Genomic DNA, 21449 nt, shown 5'->3' with positions numbered 1-21449 from the left:
TAGCCCATTTTCTAAGGTTGCAGCCGCCGGTGTTTTCCAATAGCACCGAGCCAATAGTTGCAGATGATTGGCTCCGCAGGATTGGAAGGGAGTTAACCACTGCAGGATGCATAGATGCTGAGAAGGTGCGTTTTGACGCGCACCAATTGGATGGACCAACAGCCTCATGGTGGGAGAATTACACTGTCACCTATCCTATAACCACTGTTACATGGGACCAGTTCCAGCAGGCCTTTCGCACTGCCCATGTATCAACAGGAGCTATGGCCATGAAGAAGCGTGAGTTTCGCAACTTACGCCAAGGAGGATGCACAGTTGGCCAGTATGTGGATGACTTTAGTAAGCTAGCATGTTATGCCCCAGATGACGTCGCTATAGATGCAGCTAAGCAGGAGAAGTTCCTAGAAGGATTGAATGATGAGCTGAGTATGTAGTTGATGGTGGCAAATTTCAATAACTACCAGGAGTTGGTGGATAGAGCTCTCATGATTGAAGGGAAGCAACAGCAGATTGACAGCCGCAAGAGGAAGTATGGACAAGGGAAGTATAATTCTGGAGCCCAACAGAGACCTCGTTTTACCCTGAACTCGGGAGGACTTGTCCATAACCATGGAGGACACACTCATAATGGAGGAAGTTCGCACAACCATAATGGCTCCAAGAACGTGAATGGCAATGGAGGAAGCAACAGACAGAACCGTTCCAACCCAGCAACGCCCTCCAAGAAAGATCTAAGCCACGTTACTTGCTACAAGTGCCAAAAGACCGGACATTACGCCAATGAGTGTCCTGAAGCTAAGAATGGAAATGGAAATGGAAGCTCTGGGAAGAAGCCCAACCCTTTCAATAGGGGACAAGTGAACCACGTTAACGTGGAGGAAGTTGAAGCCCAGCCAGATGCAGTAATAGGTAAGTTTTTAGTTAAGTCATTTACTACAGTCGTACTTTTTGATACTGGTGCATCGCATTCATACATATCAAGGGGGTTCATGGATAAGTTTAAACTACCAACCCAAGCCCTTAGGTCACCCATGTTAGTAACCTCGCCAGGAGCAGAGTATATGGCTCACCTATGGTGTGATCGGTTACCATTAAGGATTGGTAACTACCTATTCCCCTCAGACCTAATTGTATTGGAGTCACAAGGATTGGATGTAATATTAGGCATGGATTGGTTATCGAAGTATGGAGGGAACATTGACTGCGTCAGTAAGTCGATTTTGCTCACCACCCCAGAAGGAAGAAGGATAAAGCATGCATCCCGACATGTGCCGAATAGGACTCAAGTAAATTCCTTATCAGGAGTTGTACATGAGGAAGTACCAGTGGTGAAGGATTTTCCAGATGTATTTCCAGAAGAGTTGCCAGGCATGCCACCGGATAGAGACATTGAGTTTTTAATTGAGCTTTTGCTAGGCACAGGGCCCATATCTAAGAGACCGTACAGAATGCCCGCAAAGGATTTGAAGGAAATTAAGAAGCAAATTAAGGAGTTACTGGATAAAGGTTATATCCGCCCATGTTCATCACCTTGGGGATCCCCAGTACTTCTAGTGGAGAAGAAGGATGGATCATTAAGGATGGTTGTGGATTATCAAGGATTGAATGAAGCGACAATCAAGAACAAGTACCCACTGCCGATGATCAATGATTTGTTTGACCAGCTGCAAGGAGCTAAGGTGTTTTCCAAGATCGATCTGCGATCAGGGTATCACCAACTGAAGATTCGAGAGCAGGATATACCTAAGACAACTTTTACCATGAGGTACGGGCTATATGAGTATACCGTTATGTCATTTGGCCTGAATAACGCACCTGCCTATTTTATGAACATGATGAACAAGGTGTTTATGGAGTTTTTGGATAAGTTTGTCGTGGTGTTCATTGATGATATTCTGGTCTACTCGAAGAATGAAGAGGAGCATAAAGAGCATTTGCGTTTAGTACTTGGGAAACTCAGAGAGCATCAGCTATACGCCAAGTTCAGCAAGTGTGAGTTTTGGTTGAAGGAAGTTGGATTTCTTGGACATGTTATATCCGGAGAAGGAATAGCGGTAGACCCCACCAAAGTTGTCATAGTGACAAATTGGGAGTCACCCACGACAGTTGGAGAGATCCGGAGTTTTCTTAGACTCGCAGGATACTACCGGAGGTTCATTGAGAATTTCTCAAAGATTGCAAAGCCTATGACGGAGTTGTTAAAGAAGGACACTAAGTTCAAATGGACCGAGAAATGTGAGGCCAGCTTTCAGGAGTTGAAAAGACGCTTGGTTACATCACCAGTGTTGATTCTGCCAGATCAACACAAGGATTACAAAGTGTATTGTGACGCTTCTCGTTGAGGACTTGGAGCCATACTAATGCAGGAGGGAAGAATTGTTTCATATGCCTCACGACAGCTTAAACCCCATGACTTAAATTATACCACGCATGATTTGGAGTTAGCAGCCGTAGTACATGTGTTGAAAACTTGGAGACATTTTCTCATCGGAAACCATTGTGAAGTATACACGGATCACAAGAGTTTGAAGTATATCTTCATGCAGAAGGAGTTGAATCTCAGGCAGAGGAGATGGTTGGAGCTCATTAAGGATTATTATATGAGGTTGCAATATCATCCCGGAAAGGCTAACATAGTAGCAGATGCATTGAGCCGCAAAAGTCATGTCAATACAATCATGAGCGGAGAATTACCCAAGGAGTTGGCAGATGACCTTCGCGAGCTATGTTTGGAGATAGTTCCGAGAGGTTATGTAGCAACTTTGGAGATTCAGTCTACCTTGATGGACAAGATCAGAGAAGCTCAGAAGACGGACAAGGAGATTGGCGAAATAAAGGAAAGAATGAGCAAAGGAAAGGCGAAAGGATTTCGTGAGGATGAGCATGATACCTTATGGTTTGAGGACCGCGTATATGTGCCAAGTGATCAAGAGATCAGGAAGTTAATTCTGCAAGAGGCCCATGATTCTCCATATTCGATTCACCCAGGAAATACCAAGATGTATCTGGATTTGAAGGATAGTTTCTGGTGGACCGGAATGAAGAAGGATATTGCAGAGTATGTAGCAGTTTGTGATGTATGTCGGAGAGTGAAGGAAGAGCATCAGAAGCCAGCAGGATTGCTACAACCATTGCCGATACCCGAATGGAAGTGGGATAAACTAGGCATGGACTTTATCATAGGATTACACAGGACTCGTTCAAGCTATGACTCAATATGGGTAGTAGTCAATCGTTTGACGAAATTAGCTCATTTCATCCCAGTGAAGACCACTTACACCAGTGCTAAGTTGGCAAAGATATACATGATCAGGATCATATGTCTACATGGAGTTCCGAGGACCATTGTATCAGATAGAGGAACCCAGTTTACCTCAAAGTTTTGGAATCAGTTACATGAAACTTTGGGAACCAGGGTAGAGTTCAGTACAACTTTTCACACGCAAACAGATGGCCAGACTGAGAGAGTCAATCAGATTCTGGAGGACATGTTGAGATCTTGTGCACTAGATTATGGATCTAGTTGGGACGAAAATGTACCTTACGCAGAGTTCTCATACAACAACAATTATCAAGCCAGTTTGAAGATGGCCCCTTTCGAAGCATTTTACGGAAGGAGGTGCAGAACATCGTTGTTGTGGGATGAAGTTGGAGACCGACGGTTGTTTGGACCAGATTTGATTAAAGAGTCTGAAGAGAAGGTTTGTGACGCCCCGAGACCGATGTGCCAGGTGTCTGTCAGTTATTCGCTGTTGTTGCCTTGTCATCTGCTTGCATGTTGCATCACATCATGTGATCATGTGCATTGCATCATCATGTTTTCAAAACTTGCATCCTCCCCGGCCTCCTCGTTCTCTCCGTTGTCCGTTCTGAGCCCAGACACACTTGCACGCGCCCGCGGCATGTCCGAAATATTATTTTATAAGTGGCCGGAAAATGTTTTCGGAATGGGTTGAAAGTTGGCGTGTGGTCTTATTATAGTGTAGGTAGACCGCCTGTCAAGTTTCATCGCATTCGGAGTTCGTTTGATAGCCCAACCGTTAAACTATAGCGGCAATATAGTCGGTCTAACGTCGGACGTTTTCGGTCTCCGGAAACAGTCGCCGAGCCTCCCTCTCTTCTCTTCTGTCAGCTCGAGACCGTCTACACAGCCCACTACCTACCGCCAGGTCCAACCTAACCTCTCTCGTTAGCCCGCGGCCCTCCTCGCGCGCACGTCCAAAAATTGTCCCGTACCCGACCCGAGCAGTCGTCACCGTCGTGTCCGGATCATCCCCAAACATCTTCAAAACGTCTCCGTTTTCTCATTTGGGCTCCCTAGCTTGTTTTTCCTGACCGTCCGATTACGATCGGAGGGACGGATTAGCCCCTACCCAAAAATCCTTTTGATATATATATATAGTCTATCCCTAGTCCATTTTGCACAACCCTAATTTTTAGGGATCCTACCCTAGCGCCGCCGCCACTCTCTCGGGATCCCCCCAGATCTGATCCAAACCACCAACCGACTAGCGCCACATCACCTCCTCCTCCATCCTCTGTTGCTTCCTCGCTTGAACCCCCTGAATACTCTCGTGCTTCCCGTGCGCCGCCGCAAGCAGCAGCGCCATCGAAGCTCCCTTCGCCATCAAGCATTAGCAGGTCGCCGCACCTCTTCTCCGTCCCCTCCTTCCTCTGGCTCTCTCGTCTCTCTCTTACTCGAACCCCCTCCCTCTCTGTTTGGCTACAGGATGAGTCCAGCCGCCGAGCTCAGGCTGCCTCGCCCGACCTTCCTCGTCACCGTCTTCGACCAAGCAACCAGCGCCATCACCAAGACCTTGCCTCTGCTCCGGAATTCACGCCACCACCGGAGATGGCGCATCCCCTCGCCTAATCTTCCGCGTTCCAAACCGCAGCCCTCCTGTTGCAGCGCCATGGGTGGCTACAACCCAAGCTCGCGCCCGGGTCCTGCATCCCCGCCCGCTCTCCTTCTCCTCAGGGACTCGCCATAGCTCCCGTGGCCGACGCCTCAAGCTCGCCGCCAAGCGCCGCCACATCCCAGTTGTCTCCGTCGGGTCCGCCCCCGTGCCCCTTTTCCCGGACGCCCCCGCCTGGATCCGCTCCTCCTCACCTCGTTCGCATCGTCGGGATCGCGCCAAGTCCCTCGCCTGAGGCTTCTCCTCGCCGCCGCGTTCGTCAAGTCCCTGCCGTCGCCGCTGCTTTGTCTCTGTCGAGTAGAGAACGAACAACGAAGCACGCAGCCACCGCTCACGTTGACTGCGCCCCCTTCAACCTCCTCGTCAATCCAGCCAGCCCAGCGGTGCCCGGCCTGCCTTGGCCTCTTCCTCCCCGCAAACTGGGCCTGGCCCATGGGTGAGGCCACCCAGCGCCCCACCTTTTTTCCTTCCTGCTATTGGGCTTGTCCCAGATTCGGCCCGCTTTTACATTTTCCCAGTTTCTGCGAATTTATCTTTTATTCCAGTAAAACAGTTTTGCAGAAACACCCTTGGACTTCATGCATATTTTAACTCACAAACTAAGCATCATATGTAAAAAACTTTGTATATGAATAATGCTTAGAATTGCATCTAGTTTCATAATTTGCAACTTTCATCTATGTTTAAAATGTTTAAAGTGCTGTTTGTTTAAATTTGCCCAAATGCCATGCTAAAATGATTTAATTCATAACTAAATAACCATAACTCGGAATTTAACAAACTTTATATGTAAATGGGGTAGAATTTTGCCTAGTTTAACATGGTGGCATCACTTTGCTTGTTTAACAACTATAAAATTTGGTTTAGGGCAGAACAGCACCAAACCTAATATATGCATATGGGGATTTACCGGAATTGTTGTTCGTTGCTTCCGGCCTCATTTAAACTTGACTAGATAGGTAGTTTTACTTTGCTTCACCCTCTTGCCATGCTAACAACATTTAATCTTGTTGGGTACATAAACGAGATCGAACTAAATAACTCGAATGTGGTGTTCCGTCAATATGCAACTCGTTGCATATTGAGCTCCACTTAATTTGTAGAATTGCTTGTGCACTTTGCCATGCCATGCTTCATTAAACCGGACATGCATCATACTTGGTTGTGCATCACGCCATGCTTATGTGGTGGTTGTTTACTATGTTGTTTGCTTCTTTCCGGTGTTGCTTCTTCGGGTTGGTTCCAATAACGTCGCGTTTGTGAGAATCCGTTTGCCTACATCCGTTTGTCTTCTTCATGGACTCGTTCTTCTTCCTTGCGGGATCTCAGGAAAGATGATCATACCCTCGAAATCACTTCTATCTTTGCTTGCTAGTTGCTCGCTCTTTTGCTATGCCTATGCTGCTATACCTACCACTTGCTTATCATGCCTCCTATATTGTTGAACCGAGCCTCTAACCCACCTTGTCCTAGCAAACCGTTGTTTGGCTATGTTACTGCTTTGCTCAGCCCCTCTTATAGCGTTGTTAGTTGCAGGTGAAGATTGAAGTTTGTTCCTTGTTGGAACATGGAGATGTTGTTCCTTGTTGGAACATGATTACTTGTTGGGATATCACAATATCTCTTATTTAATTAATGCATCTATATACTTGGTAAAGGGTGGAAGGCTCGGCCTTATGCCTGGTGTTTTGTTCCACTCTTGCCGCCCTAGTTTCCGTCATATCAGTGTTATGTTCCCGGATTTTGCGTTCCTTACGTGGTTGGGTTATAACGGGAACCTCTTGACAGTTCGCCTTGAATAAAACTCCTCCAGCAATGCCCGACCTTGGTTTTACCATTTGCCACCTAGCCTTTTCTTTCCCTTGGGTTCTGCAGACTCAAGGGTCATCATTATTTTATCCCCTCGGGCCAGTGCTCCTCTGAGTGTTGGTCCGACCGAGTAGACTGCGGGGCCACCTCGGGGCAACTTGAGGGTTGGTTTTACTCGTAGGATGTCTCATCTGAGTGTGCCCTGAGAACGAGATATGTGCAGCTCCTACCGGGATTTGTCGGCACATTCAGGCGGTGTTACTGGACTTGTTTTACCATTGTCGAGGATGTCTTGTAACCTGGATGCCGAGCCTGATCGGATTGTCTTGGGAGAAGGAATATCCTTCGTTGACCGTGAGAGCTTGTGATGGGCTAAGTTGGGACACCCCTGCAAGGATTTGAACTTTCAAAATCCGTGCCCGCAGTTATGGGCAGATGGGAATTTGTTAATGTCCGATTGTAGAAAACCTGAAGTTTATCTTAATTAAAATACAGCAACTGCGTGTGTAACCATGATGGTCTCTTCTCGGCGGAGTCCGGGAAGTGAACACGGTGTTGGAGTTATGCTTGACGTAGGTTGTTCTAGGATCACTTCTTGATCATAGTTTCTCGACCGCGCTTTGCCTTCTCTTCTCGCTCTCTTTTGTGTATGTTAGCCATCATATATGCTAGTCGCTTGCTGCAGCTCCACCTCGTACTTTTACCTTACCCATAAGCTTAAATAGTCTTGATCGCGAGGGTGTGAGATTACTGAGTCCCCGTGACTCACAGATACTTCCAAAACCAGTTTGCAGGTGCCGATGTTACCGAGCAGGTGACGCAACCAAGCTCAGGAGGAGCTCGAGGAAGATCTTGTCCTCTATGTTGTTTCGTTCTAGTTGATCAGTAGTGGAGCCCAGTTGGGGTCGATTGGGGATCTGTGTAGCATTTGGGGTAGTCTTCTTTTATTTTGGCTCCGTAGTCGGGCCTTGATTGTATTTGGTTGATGTAATGCTTTATTCATGTAATTGTGTGAAGTGGCGATTGTAAGCCATCTATGTATCTCTTTCCCTTATGTATTACATGGGTTGTGTGAAGATTACCTCACTTGCGACATTGCTTTCAATGCGGTTATGCTTCTAAGTCGTGCTTCAACACGTGGGAGATATAGCCGCATCGAGGGCATTACAAGGTTAAGCTGATTCGCGATAGAATCAAGGTAGCCCAGTCTAGGCAGAAGAGTTACGCGGATTCAAAATGCAAGGAGACAATTTATGAAGTTGGAGACAGACTTGATCTTCGTGTATCCCCACTTCGAGGAGTGAAGCGCTTTGGAGTTAAGGGAAAGTTAGCACCACGTTTTGTGGGACCATACAAAGTTTTGGAACGTGTGGGAGAGGTTGCTTACAAGTTGGAATTACCCGAAGGATTGCCAGGAGTTCATGATGTGTTCCACGTTTCTCAGTTGAAGAAGTGCCATGCAGAGATGGTTGATATTCCTCTGAGAGATACAGTGCCACTGGAAGCAATACAGTTGGATAGCGATTTGACCTATGAGGAGAAGCCAGCCAGAATTCTTGAGTTTGCCAGCCGAGTTACACGCAACAAGGTTATCAAATTTTGCAAAGTTCAGTTGAGCCACCATACCGAGGATGAAGCCACCTGGGAACGAGAGGAAGACCTACGGAAGGATCACTCTCACTTATTTTCTATCCAACCCGAATCTCGAGGGTGAGATTCATCTTAAGGGGGGTAGGTTTGTAACATCCCAAATTTTCAATTTGGAATGTTATACATTAGATCATCATTGCATATCATATTTTATTGCATTTTGGTTTGATCCTTGAAATTCTACGCAACTCAAGGACCCACGAAGAGAGTTGGGGATTTCATTATTTTCATATTCGAGTTTTTCTCGAATTTTGAAAAAAAGGGATCGTTTGATTCTAATTATTTTCTCTTGAATATTTCTTTTATAAAAATAAGAGAGAGGATAAAATTACTTCCTCAAAAATAAAGAAATATCGGAGATTTAATGTTAAAATCAAATAAGAATTTTATTCGGAGTTTTATTGCTATTTTACTTGAATTAGGGAAAAATATGCATTTTTCAAGATTTCATTTTAGGCCCAAATAAATGTTCACTTTGTCTAGCCTATTTTTAGAGGACGGGGAAAATTTATTTCGGGATTTTTGGAGTCCGTTTAATATTTCTTTTATTTCTTTTTCCACACGTCAGGATATTTTCAAAAAAAGAAAAAAGAAAACCGACTCCGGGCCGTACCCGAGCAGGACTCCGCCTGGGGGGGGGGCTTTATAAGCCGCAACCCCTAGCCGCCTCAAGGCCCAGCCGCCGCCGAACCCCACCAGCCCCGCCACCCAAACCCTAACACGCCGCCACGCGCCGCCGCCGCCACGCCCCGCCGCCCCATGTCGCCGCACCGGAGCCGCACCGCCACCGCTATCTCGCCGGATCCGTCGGAGGTAGCCGCCGCCATCCTCGGTTTTCGCAAGAAAACCGATCGGTTTTTTCCGAATCCCTAGATCCGTTTTTTTAGTTTCAGTTCGGTTTTTTTTCGGTTTAGTTATTTAGCGGACGTTTGTCCGTACGTTCGTTTTAACGAACGGTTTTCGTCCGTTAGCCGCAGATAATGAACGTTCGTTTGTTAGCATGTTCATCTGTTTTTCTTTTTGTCGGATTTTCCGCGATTATTTTCGATCGTGATTTCTGATCTGATTTTCGTTTTAGTTTACCTTTTGCTCGTTTATCGGAATCAGGCAATTCAAGCGCCTAGAGTTTCGTATCGGAGCCCTCTTTCTGTTTAACCAACTTAAATGCGTTTTTGCTACTGTAAAATTTGACTTTAGACCAGATTAGTAAACGAAGCTTGTTTCTTTCGCCGTTTGAGTTTTGTTGCTTTGTTTGATTTGATTCTTTTTGCAAACCGGAGTTCTTAAGTTGAACTTTCTGGTTAGATATCGTATTTGAGTTTTACCCGTGCCCTTGCTTGATTGCTTATTGTATGCTTGTTTGATTGCGATAGAGTACCCGGAGTGTGAAGCGTGCTACTACGAGTCTCTAGGTTTCGCGGATCATCAACAAGGCAAGTAACACTTTGATCATACTTTTCATTACCCAGTTTTTATGCATTAGTTTCAACCCTCAAACATTGCATGAGTAGGATTGATAACATGTGGGTATTGGGAAGTAGATGATGAGGTAGAACCTATCACCTGTTTTATTATCAAACCCTTGGGAGTTACTTCTATGTTGCTTATATTGCTATGCTATGCTCGTAGACATGGATGGGTTTGAGTGTATTCATGACAGATGTGAGTATTCTTAATTAATGGTTAACTTCAGGTGGCAACTTTAATACACATCTGGGTGGACTGAGGCACCTGGGCAAATCCAGTGATTGCCTGTATTTTTTTGGAAATCCCTGGGTACCGTGTGATTCTCCTATGGACTGCCACCCAGGCTCAAAGGGATCATGAGATTTTTCATGCTAGAAACTTCCGTGTGTAGCCACAAGCCAGTATGGGCTCTGGCATAGTTGATTAAGTCGTGTGAACTCTTACAGTGGTAGACTAGCAGATGTAGGGGATGTAGGTGGTACTGTCTACCCTTCGTAAGGTGCTAACGCTTCTGAAAGACTGTGTCTCGGTCATATGTTTCTCAAACATCATGAAGTGCGAGAAATCCAACGGAGGAGATCGACTCTTGTGGGGAAAGTGCGCAAACCTCTATAGAGTTTATAAATTAATTATGGTTAGCCGTGTCTCCGGTTATGGACATCTTGAGTATCTAGTTCGTGGATTATCATGTGGATATCAACACTCTTATTATAAAATTTGATTGGGTTATTATTATACCTTTTAATTGGGATTGAGATGGGGTTTACCATTCTCAATGTTTAACAACCACCATGATAGTTAAATAAAATATATTCCTTTGTTGTAGGGAAAAATTGGCTTTTCGCAAAAACTTATTAACCATACAGCCTCCACCAGCCATATATGCATGTAGTGATAGCATTATTCTATTCATTACTCTCTTGTGTTACATTGCCAGCATATTCCATGCGATGACCCGTTTTCGGGCTGCAACGTATCATGTTGCAGACTTTTCAGACGACGAGTAAGGAGCCTTAGGTCGTGGTCTTTCACTCAGTGATGCCGTTGGAGTTGATGGACTCACTTTATCTTCCAAGCCTTCCGCTGTTATCGTATTAGATGGCCTTAAGCCATATTTATAGTAATACGTTCTCTTTTGAGACATTCGATGTAACAAGTGTGTAATTGCTACATTTTTATAAATCCTTCAAGTACTGTGCGTGTCAGCATTACCGATCCAGGGATGACACTAATGCACAGAGATCAGACTGTTTGAGGTCTGGTTGCTACAGGTACCAAAGTAATCCAGGAGTGGGTCACTAGACAATGGTCAAGAACATCCTAAAATACCTAAAAAGGACTAAGGACATGTTTCTCGTTTATGAAGGTGACAAAGAGCTCGTCGTAAACGGTTACATCCATGCAATCTTTGACACTGATCTGGATGACTCTAAGTCACAAACCGGACACATATTTTTATTGAATGGTGGAGCTGTCAGTTGGTGCAGTTCCAAGAAGAGCATCATGGCGGGATCTACATGTGAACTGGAGTACATATCTGTTTCGGAAGCAGAAAATGAAGGAGTCTGGATGAAGGAGTTCATATCCGATCTAGGTGTCATACCTAGTGCATCGGGTCCAATGAAAATCTTTTGTGACAATACTGGTGCAATTGCCTTGGCAAAGGAATCCAGATTTCACAAGAGAACCAAGCACATCAAGAGACGCTTCAAATCCATCCACGGTCAAGTCAAGGAGAGAGACATAGAGATTTGCAAGATACATACGGATCTGAATGTTGCAGACCAGTTGACTAAGCTTCTCTTACGAGGAAAACATGATCAACACCAAGACTCCATGGGTGTTAGAATCATTACTATGTAATCTAGATTATTGACTCTAGTGCAAGTGGGAGACTGAAGGAAATATGCCCTAGAGGCAATAATAAAGTTGTTACTTATATTTCCTTATATCATGATAAATGTTTATTATTCATGCTAGAATTGTATTAACCAGAAACTTAGTACATGTGTGAATACATAGACAAACTGAGTGACACTAGTATGCCTCTACTTGACTAGCTCGTTAATCAAAGATGGTTAAGTTTCCTAACCATAGACATGAGTTGTCATTTGATTAAGAGGATCACATCATTAGAGAATGATGTGATTGACTTGACCCATCCGTTAGCTTAGCACTTTGATCGTTTAGTTTATTGCTATTGCTTTCTCCATAACTTATACATGTTCCTATTACTATGAGATTATGCAACTCCCGAATACCGGAGGAACACTTAATGTGCTATCAAATGTCACAACATGATTGGGTGACTATAAAGATTCTTTACAGGTGTCTCCGATGGTGTTTGTTGAGTTGGCATAGATCAAGATTAGGATTTGTCACTCCGTGTATCGAAGAGGTATCTCTGGGCCCTCTCGGTAATGCACATCACTATAAGCCTTGCAAGAAATGTGACTAATGAGTTAGTTATGGGATGTTGCATTACGAAACGAGTGAAGAGACTTGCCGGTAACGATATTGAACTAGGTATTGAGATACCGACGATCGAATCTCGGGCAAGTAACATACCGATGACAAAGGGAACAACGCATGTTGTTATGTGGTTTGATTGATAAAGATCTTCGTAGATTATGTAGGAACCAATATGAGCATCCAGGTTCTACTATTGGTTATTGACCAGAAATGAGTCTCGGTCATGTCTACATTGTTCTCGACCCGTAGGGTCCGCACGCTTAACATTAGGTGACGATCGATATTACGAGTTTATGTGTTTTGATGTACCGAAGGTAGTTCGGAGTCCCGGATATGATCACGGACATGACGAGGAGTCTCGAAATGGTTGAGACATAAAGATAGATATATTGGAAGGCTATGTTTGGACATCAGAATGGTTCAGGATGAGTTCGGGCATTACCGGAGTACCGGGGGGTTACCGGAACCCCTTGGGGAGTCAATGTGCCTTATTGGGCCTTAGTGGGAGAGATGAGGAGGCAGCCAGGTGGAGGGCGCCCCCCAAGCCCAATCCTAATTGGGTGGGGGGCCGGCCCCCCTTGTCGGTGTCAAAACCGGCGGATCTCGGGTAGGGGGTCCCGAACTGTGCGTCTAAGGTCGATGGTAACAGGAGACAGGGGACACGAGGTTTACCCAGGTTCGGGCCCTCTCTATGGAGGTAATACCCTACTTCCTGCTTGATTGATCTTGATGAATATGAGTATTACAAGAGTTGATCTACCATGAGATCGAGATGGCTAAAACCCTAAAAGCCTAGCATGTGTGAATATGGTAATGATTGTCTCCTCTCCGGACTAAGTCCTCCGGTTTATATAGACACCGGAAGGATCTAGGGTTTACACAAGGTCAGTTACAAAGAAAGGAATCTACCTATTTGATCACCAAGCTTGCCTTCCACGCCAAGGAGAGTCCCATCCGGACACGAGTGAAGTCTTCGGTCTTCATATCTTCACAGCCCATCAGTCCGACCCATGGCTAACAAGCTGCATGCTCGAGGACCCCTTAGTCCAGGACTCCCTCAGTAGCCCCCAAACCAGTCTTCAATGACGAGGTGTTCGGTGCATAGATTGTCTTTGGCATTGCAAGGCGGGTTCCTCCATTGATGACTTCGAAGTAGTGTGTTCGGCCTTCCATTTAATGTTGTACCCCTCGGCTTCTGTGCATCAACAAATTCAATTTCCATGTGTCGAGCGAATGTGAGAGGTCAGGGTATTCTTGCATATACCACCCTTACCGTACCAGAAAGGTGCCTATTTAAAGAGAATAGATCTCAGATCCCCTCCAAATCTCACGGAAGAAACCCTCAGAGCTTACGGAGCAGAACCACCCCAACATGGCTAACGCTCCCAGCTCTTCCTCTCATCCCCACAACTCCGAAAAGGGGGATTGTGAGAGATGTTCAGTTTCTCACAGTCAGTTGGTGAAGCTGCAAACACTGGGCTTTCTCCCCCCATGCGGATTTGGTCCCTGTAGGAGCAAGGATGACGTCCTTGAATGGCGGGGCTCAAGCGGAGAACTTACCCCATCCGTCTAGGGGAGAACGAGTATGCTTTGTCCCCTTCTTGATAAGAGGTGTCGGATTTCCGATCCATCCCTTCCTCCAAGGTCTGCTGGAGTATTACGGCCTCCAACTGCACAGTCTCACTCCCGCCTCTATCATTCATATCAAGGGTTATGTCGCTCTATGTGAGCTATTCCTGGGCTGCGAGGCCCATTTCGATTTATGGAGAAGACTGTTCTGCCTTGTCCCTCGTAATCAAGGTGGGTCCATTTTTGAAGTGGGAGGAGCCGAAGTGTGGCGCATCGTCAGGACCGTATACCTGTCCGGCACACCGAAGAAAGCTTCCGAATGGTTCTATATCGACGACGTCGCTCTTCCCGACCCCGTCCGTATGGGCCTCCCTGAGTTTTCAAGTGCTCCGTTGAATAAATGCCATAGCTGGCGTCCTTGTAACCTTGAGGAAGAGGATAGTGCAGAGATGAGCCTGCTGCCGGGCAAGATTAAGATGCTTGCCTAGTCTAGATTGTCAATAGTCGAGGTAATGGCGATCTCCATAGCGCGGGGGTCCAGCTACTCCAATACAGAGGGTTGCCCATGTGGCATTATAACGGGGAAGACGACGCCTCACGCTACGGTCGGAAGGGCCCAAAGACCCCCGCCACTCTGGCCAAAATATTGGCCGAACTGTATAAAGGGGAGATGGAGGAGTTCACCCATCTCCAATATCGAGACGGATTTTCCAGGTATAATCCTCCTAGCTGGGTAAGCTCTAACTCCACTATTTTACTCCTGTCCCTGAATCATTCTTGATAGGAAGTATCTTATCCGCTTATAACAGGAATGGAAAAAGGCTGTCGAGGGGATCCATGACCCTGCCCCTCAGCCGGAGAATCGCAACCGGGATCTTGACCCTGGACATGAAGAAGATCCAGACATATTTGTGGAGCTCGAGGATGGAATATTCTATCAGACGAGCTATGATGGTACGGATGTACCCATCATCGCCGACTACCCCGGTCTCCTTCCCGCTTTGCATGTAAGTAATCCGGAGATACCTTGTCCAAGAGAGTTTCATCATTCTTCCTCACCCACCGCACTGTCCTGTGCTCAAAAGGGGAGGTGTTCGGCGCGCCATGCTGCCCCAGGGGAATCTCCGAAGAGAGCGGCCCCCACATTGGGCAAGCCTTCAGAGAGGAAGGCAAATGAAGATACGGCCGAGCCTTCATCAAAGAGGTATGGATTTGCTCATATGCACCTTGGCAGTCACATCCAACTGTGACTTTTCTGTTTATCCTGTATCAGGAAAAAGGTGTGCCGGACTACATCCGGGGGGCCGACCGGTCATACTTCCCACATCCAGGATCCAGATCCTACCATAAAGACGGGGGCTGATACGGGGGTAATGCCGGACTGTCCTCCACCCGAGGATTCGGATGATGTATCTGTCACTAACTCGGAAGTGGAGAGCGCCATGAATCATCGGCGCCGAAGGGCCGTTTTACAAGACCCCAACTTTTCAAGAGAGGCCTTTAACGCCTTCAGCTCGGCTGATGCATACATCCGAGCTGCTCGAGATGGGATTAACAGAGCTACCAAGCAGCATTTAAAAGATGTGCGGGTAAGTTTACTTTGTCCGAATATGATAACCATATGCCAGTAGCCCCCGAGACTTGAAGCAGTTGGTACAACTAATTTAATTATTGTTGTATAACCAGGTTCTTACGGAGAAGGACCTGCTAGCCCAGGAGCTAAAAAAGTGTCAGACGCAGCTAACTGCTGCCCGTGCCGAACTAGAGAAATCCAAGAAGGCGTCTCCTGGTAATGTTTCCCTCCATTGAGAAAACATAATGGTATACCAATAATGCTAACACGGTTGCTCACCTCTTACTAGGATCACTAGGTTAACTGCAAGAACAACTGAAAACTGCCCAAGGCGGAGAACGAGAAGCCAAGAAACTGCTAGCCGCGGGCGAGCGTGTGCTCACAAAAGTCGTGCTGGAGAAGAACAAGCTCCAGGATTCGAATACCCGATTGGGCGAGGATTTGAAAGATGTACGGGCCCAACTGGCCGACTCCATGAAGGAGAATAAAAGGCTGCGCGGCAACATATTCAGTATGTGGCCGAATTTTCCTTATAATAGTTCGTAGATGAAAGGAACTGACAAAGTTATGTTTGCAGGTATGCTGACAGGCCGTCCCTAGGAGGAGGTGTCCGGATTGTCGGACGATCTACTGCAAGGGCTGTCGCAAATGCACGAGCAAGCTCGGCAGGCAATGCGGAGTGTTGCTAAGGCCTTATGGCCATCCGCCTCCCCTATATGAAGTATGGAGGAGCCTGTAGAGCTATTCAAGGGAGCGCGGCTACATATACGATTATGGAAAATATCGGCCTGCCGGGAGGGTGCTCGAGAGGCCTGGGCCATGGTGAAAACACGGTATACCAAGCCTGATCCGAATCACATGGACCGGGTCGGAACTTTAGGGTCAGATGGGAAAGAAGTGCCCTTTAATTTGGTATATGACCAAGTAGCAGTAGCAGCCAGATATTCCCAACAGGATTGTAAGTTAGATAGCCTGTTGGATGGTATAGAGGAGGAAATTTATGAGTCTAAGTGACTATGTACTTTCCTTGATATATGTAAATCCTAGCTGAATTGTAAAACGATTGTCATGGCAGACCTTTTCGCTTCAACCTCGGGACCCAAAGGTGCGGAGTGTTTCCGAATACCAGACCGAATAGACCGGGGTATACAAGGAAGCCAGGCGTAGGGGTCATAGTTGCTTGAACAGATAAGTTGTATCCGGCTAGTTATGTTATATTACACTATGTAAGAAACATTTTCTAGAGAGAATAGTTCCGTTAAGGGTTCCTTTCCCTGGGTGTTCATGTGTTTCATGTGCATGTCCGAACTGTGCTTGAAAAATCGCAGTATAAGTAACTTCTGGTGGTTCATGGTGGAGTGAATGTGGAAACATCTTTAATTCACCGACCGAATATTCCCTTAAGAATGCTAGCTTTTGGCTTCACCCAGTCTGAGGTACACATCCGGATGACCCGGCAGTAACAATCGCAGAGGTGCTCCCTTTATGCCCTAGCCAAACTAACGGGAATGTAGGCAATAAGCAGAGGAGCCAGGCAACCCAGCTTGGCCAAAACTTAAGTCATATCGATGCATATAATGGCAATGAAAAGGTACATATGGGAAAAATGCATATGTAATGAGCTTGATGCTCGGAGAATAATAGCAAGCTTCTGTACAAGAAGCCCCCCAGGTATAATAGACATACATATTTGAAGATGTGTGCGTCAGGGGTGCACAGTCTAACCGCACGAAAGCTTTAAAGCTAAAGAGAAAAAATGAAGAGAGAAAAAAAATAATGGAAACAACAGGAAGAAGGAGACGAACACAAGGTTTGGCGCTAGGCATAGAATCGTCGGAGTCTGGCCGCGTTCCAGGGGTTCGGCTCTAAGCGATTGTCTGACGCATCACGCAAGCGGTACGCTCCTCCGGTGAGAACTTCGTCAATGATGAAGGGACCCTCCCACTTGGGCTTGAGCTTGTCCTTTTTCTTCTCCGACAGGCATAGAACGAGTTTGCCAACATTATAAGTCTTGGCCCACACTTCTCTATTTTGATACCTGCGATCCTGCTGTTGATAAAATGCAGAACGGGCTTTTGCGACGTCGAGCTCTTCCTCCAGGACATCTAAGCTATCCTGCCGATCTAGCTCGGCCTCTCTCTCTTTGTACATGCGCACTCGAGGTTAGTCATGAATAATGTCGCAGGGTAACACTGCCTCTGCACCGTACACCATGAAGAATGGTGTGTATCCGGTAGTGCAATTGGGCGTGGTCCGCGGCCCCTAGAGTACGGAGTCAAGCTCCTCAACCCAGTGCTTGTCTGATTCTTTCAAAGACCGCACTAGTCTAGGCTTGATGCCACTCATAATAAGACCATTGGCTCGTTCGACTTGTCCATTTGTCTGCGGATGATAGACCGAGGCGTTATCGAGCTTGATGCCCAGGTTAGCGCACCAGTTTTTCACTTCGTTAGCTGTGAAGTTGGAGCCATTATCAGTGATGATGCTGTGTGGAACACCATAACGGTGTACGACGCCGTATATGAATTCTATCACCGGCCCAGACTTGGCCGTTTTAACTGGTTTGGCCTCTATCCACTTAGTGAATTTATCCACCATGACCAATAGATATTTTTTCTTATGGCTTCCTCCTTTAAGGGGTCCAACCATATCTAGTCCCCAGACCGCAAAAGGCCAAGTTATGGGGATTGTTTGTAGGGCGGTGGAGGGCATATGGCTTTGGTTGGCGAAGAGTTGGCATCCGACGCATCTTTGGACAAGGTCCTATGCATCTGCTCGGGCCGTCGGCCAATAAAACCCTGTACAGAAGGCCTTGCTAACAAGGGCCCGAGCTGCGGCGTGGAGCCCGCCGAGACCGACATGAATCTTAGCCAAGTGTTGTCGCCCCTCCTCCTCGGAGATACATCTTTGGAGGACTTCGGTAGTGCTTTTCTTATAGAGCTCTCCATCGTGAACCTTGTAGGCCTTTGAACACCGGACAATGCGGTGGGCCTCATTCTGATCCTCAGGAAGTTCCTTCCTATTAAGGTAGGCCAAGAAGGGTTCGGTCCATGGGGCAATGACTGCCATAATGAGATGGGCCGACGGTGTTATTTTGGTGGCTGAGCCTCTGATGATATCGGTGGGTTCGGAATCTGGGGTTGTGTTCAGATCCGGACTAGTGTCGCCGCTTTCCCCCTGAAACACCACGGATGGCTTAAAAAGCCTTTCCAGAAAGATATTAGATGGGACGGGGTCATGCTTGGCGCCGATACGAGCAAGAACTCGAGCCCCTCGAACTGAGCCGGCATTTTTAGGACGACATTACGATAAGCTGCCATCTTTGGATCTTTGGCATCAAAGTCTCCATTTATTTGAGATATTGCCACAGGTCGGATTGCCAAATGGGCCATTGAGCTCCTTCCATTTGATATTACATATAATGTTTCAGATTGAGCTTAATGTCATATGCGCAGAGGTTGTCAAATGTGAGACATAGGTCATCTATTAGTGTTTCAATGTGCCTTGTCTTGACTACGACGTCGTCCACATAGGCTTCAACTGTCTTTACGATCTGTTTCTCCAGGCATTTTTGGATCATGCGTTGGTAGGTGGTGCCGGTGTTCTTGAGCCCGAAGGGCATGGTGTTGAAGCAGAATGGCCCATATGGGGTGATGAATGCTGTTGCAGCTTGGTCGGACTCCATTTTGATTTGATGGTATCCGGAATATGCGTTGAGGAAACACAGTGAGTCGTGTCCTGCGGTGGCATCAATGATTTGATCAATGCAGGGGAGGGGGAAGGGATCCTTAGGGCAAGCCTTATTGAGGTCTTTAAAAGCGACGCACATGTGCCATGATTTATCCTTCTTTGGTACCATCACCAGGTTTGCCAGCCAGTCTGGATGTTTTATTTATCTAATGAATCTGGCCTCGATTAGCTTGGCTAGCTCCTCTCCCATGGCTTGACATTTGGGTTCGGAAAAGCGCCGCAGTGTTTGTTTGACCGGTTTGTATCCCTTTAATATTTTGAGGCTGTGTTCGGCCAACTCGTGTGGGATTCCTGACATGTCATAGGTATAACGCCCTCGATGCGGCTATATCTCCCCTTTTATTATCTATCTTACATGGGATGTTGTGATGATTGCCTAACTTGCGACATGATATAGCCGCATCGAGGGCGTTACAATAGGGGTGCCAGGCGAATATATCCCAATTTTCGTGAAGAAAATCCCGTAGCGCGGTGTCGACCGTTGGGTCTAGCGGTGCCCCAATAGATGTTGTCTTCTTGGGGTCTGTTGGATGGACCTGGAATTTGACTATTTCTTCCGCTGGCTTGAAGGAGGTGGATTTGGGGCGTTTGTCTAAGATTACATCATCTTTGTCCACCGTGGAGCGCAGTGCGGTTAATTCTTCGGTCGTGAGGGCTTCAGATAATGCCTCAAGGGCCAGGGATGCAGTTTTATTTTTGGCGCGGAGTGCTATGTCCAGATCACTGGCGAGAGTGATTATGCCATTGGGCCCGGGCATCTTAAGCTTCATGTAACTGTAATGAGGTACAGCTTGGAAGCGTGTAAATGCCTCTCGCCCCAGGAGGGCATGATATCCGCTATTGAAAGGGGCCACTTGGAAGGTTATTTCTTCTGACCAATAATTCTCCGGCGTGCCAAATACCACGTCGAGTGTTATTTTTCCCGCACACCGCGCCTCCCGTCTGGGAATGATTCCTCGGAAGGTCGTGCTGCTTTGCTCGATGCGGCTCCTGTCTATTTCCATTTTGTGGAGTGTATCTTCATAGATGAGGTTTAGTCCACTGCTGCCGTCCATGAGAACCTTGGTGAGCCGAAAGTCGTCCACGATTGGACTGAGGACCAAGGTGGATGGTGCTCGGACTGTCCTGTATTTTGGTTCGTCACCGGCATTGAAAGTTATAGCCGTGTCGTTCCAAGGGTTTATTGCTGCTATTTGACAAACTTCAGCGAGTCCGTGGAGTGCCCTTTTGCGCCTATTGTTTGAGGCGAATGTCTCGAATACCGTCAGTACTTTGGGGTCGTCGTCTTCTGGGCGGTGTTGTTCTGGGGTATTCTTGGTGAGGATATCCTCGCCGCTCTTGGCCACTTGCCGGAGTATCCAACATGCTCTAAGGCTATGTGTTGGTATGTTATCCGGTGTTGCGTGTATTTTGCATGGCCCATCGAGCCATCCTTCCAGAATAGTTCCGCGCCTCGTACTAGACTTATATTCTTTACTATTGGACAGGGCATGTTGCAAGGGTGTGCCCTTTTCGCCTGAATGAGGGATTGAGTGGGGACCGATGGTTCCCATCGGGCTGCCCGAATTTTCCAGGCGCTTTCCATTGCGCTGTACTTCTGTACGATAGTTGCCAAGTCAGCAAACTGTAGTATGCGATGGCGGTTGATGGTGTTGAGGATTCCTTCGTCCATGCAATTGTTGCGGAATGCTGAGATTGCTTCCTTGTCGCGGCAATCTTTAATCTTGTCTTTGACAAGAAGGAATCTGGCCTAGAAGTGGTGGACCATTTCCTGATACTGTTGTTGTTTGCTCATGAGAGCGCTTATACACTACAAAAAAAGACACATCCGTGACATTTTGGGCCGAACGAATTTTTTTTTCTGTCATACATATGACACTTCTATGACGATAATTGTGACAAAACCCGGTATCATCATAGATGTGGTGGGCTCCTACTTCTATGACAAAAAAATCATGACAGAAAATGGGCTTTTCGTCCTGGTCGGGCCGGAGACGCAGCTGCATGACATTCTTTGGGCCGTCCATGACGGAAAAAACCGTGGTAGAAGTGAGGGGGAGGAAAATTTCGGGGAGTTCCCGGTTACGGTGGGAGGTCAGGGGCCGAGCGATGCGCGTTTCTCTCATACACGTACGCGCGTGTGTGCGAGGCGTTGGCTCTAACTGAACCCGAGCGAGGCGTTGGGCTCTAACTGAACCCGAGCGATTGCACTGCAGGCTACGCGTTACTGAACCCGAGCGATC

This window comes from Triticum aestivum, chromosome 2A (assembly GCF_018294505.1).
Source record: "Triticum aestivum cultivar Chinese Spring chromosome 2A, IWGSC CS RefSeq v2.1, whole genome shotgun sequence".
Classification (NCBI taxonomy): Eukaryota; Viridiplantae; Streptophyta; class Magnoliopsida; order Poales; family Poaceae; genus Triticum; species Triticum aestivum.
The sequence above is the reverse complement of the archived record's forward strand: the minus strand, read 5'-3'. Positions refer to the sequence as shown.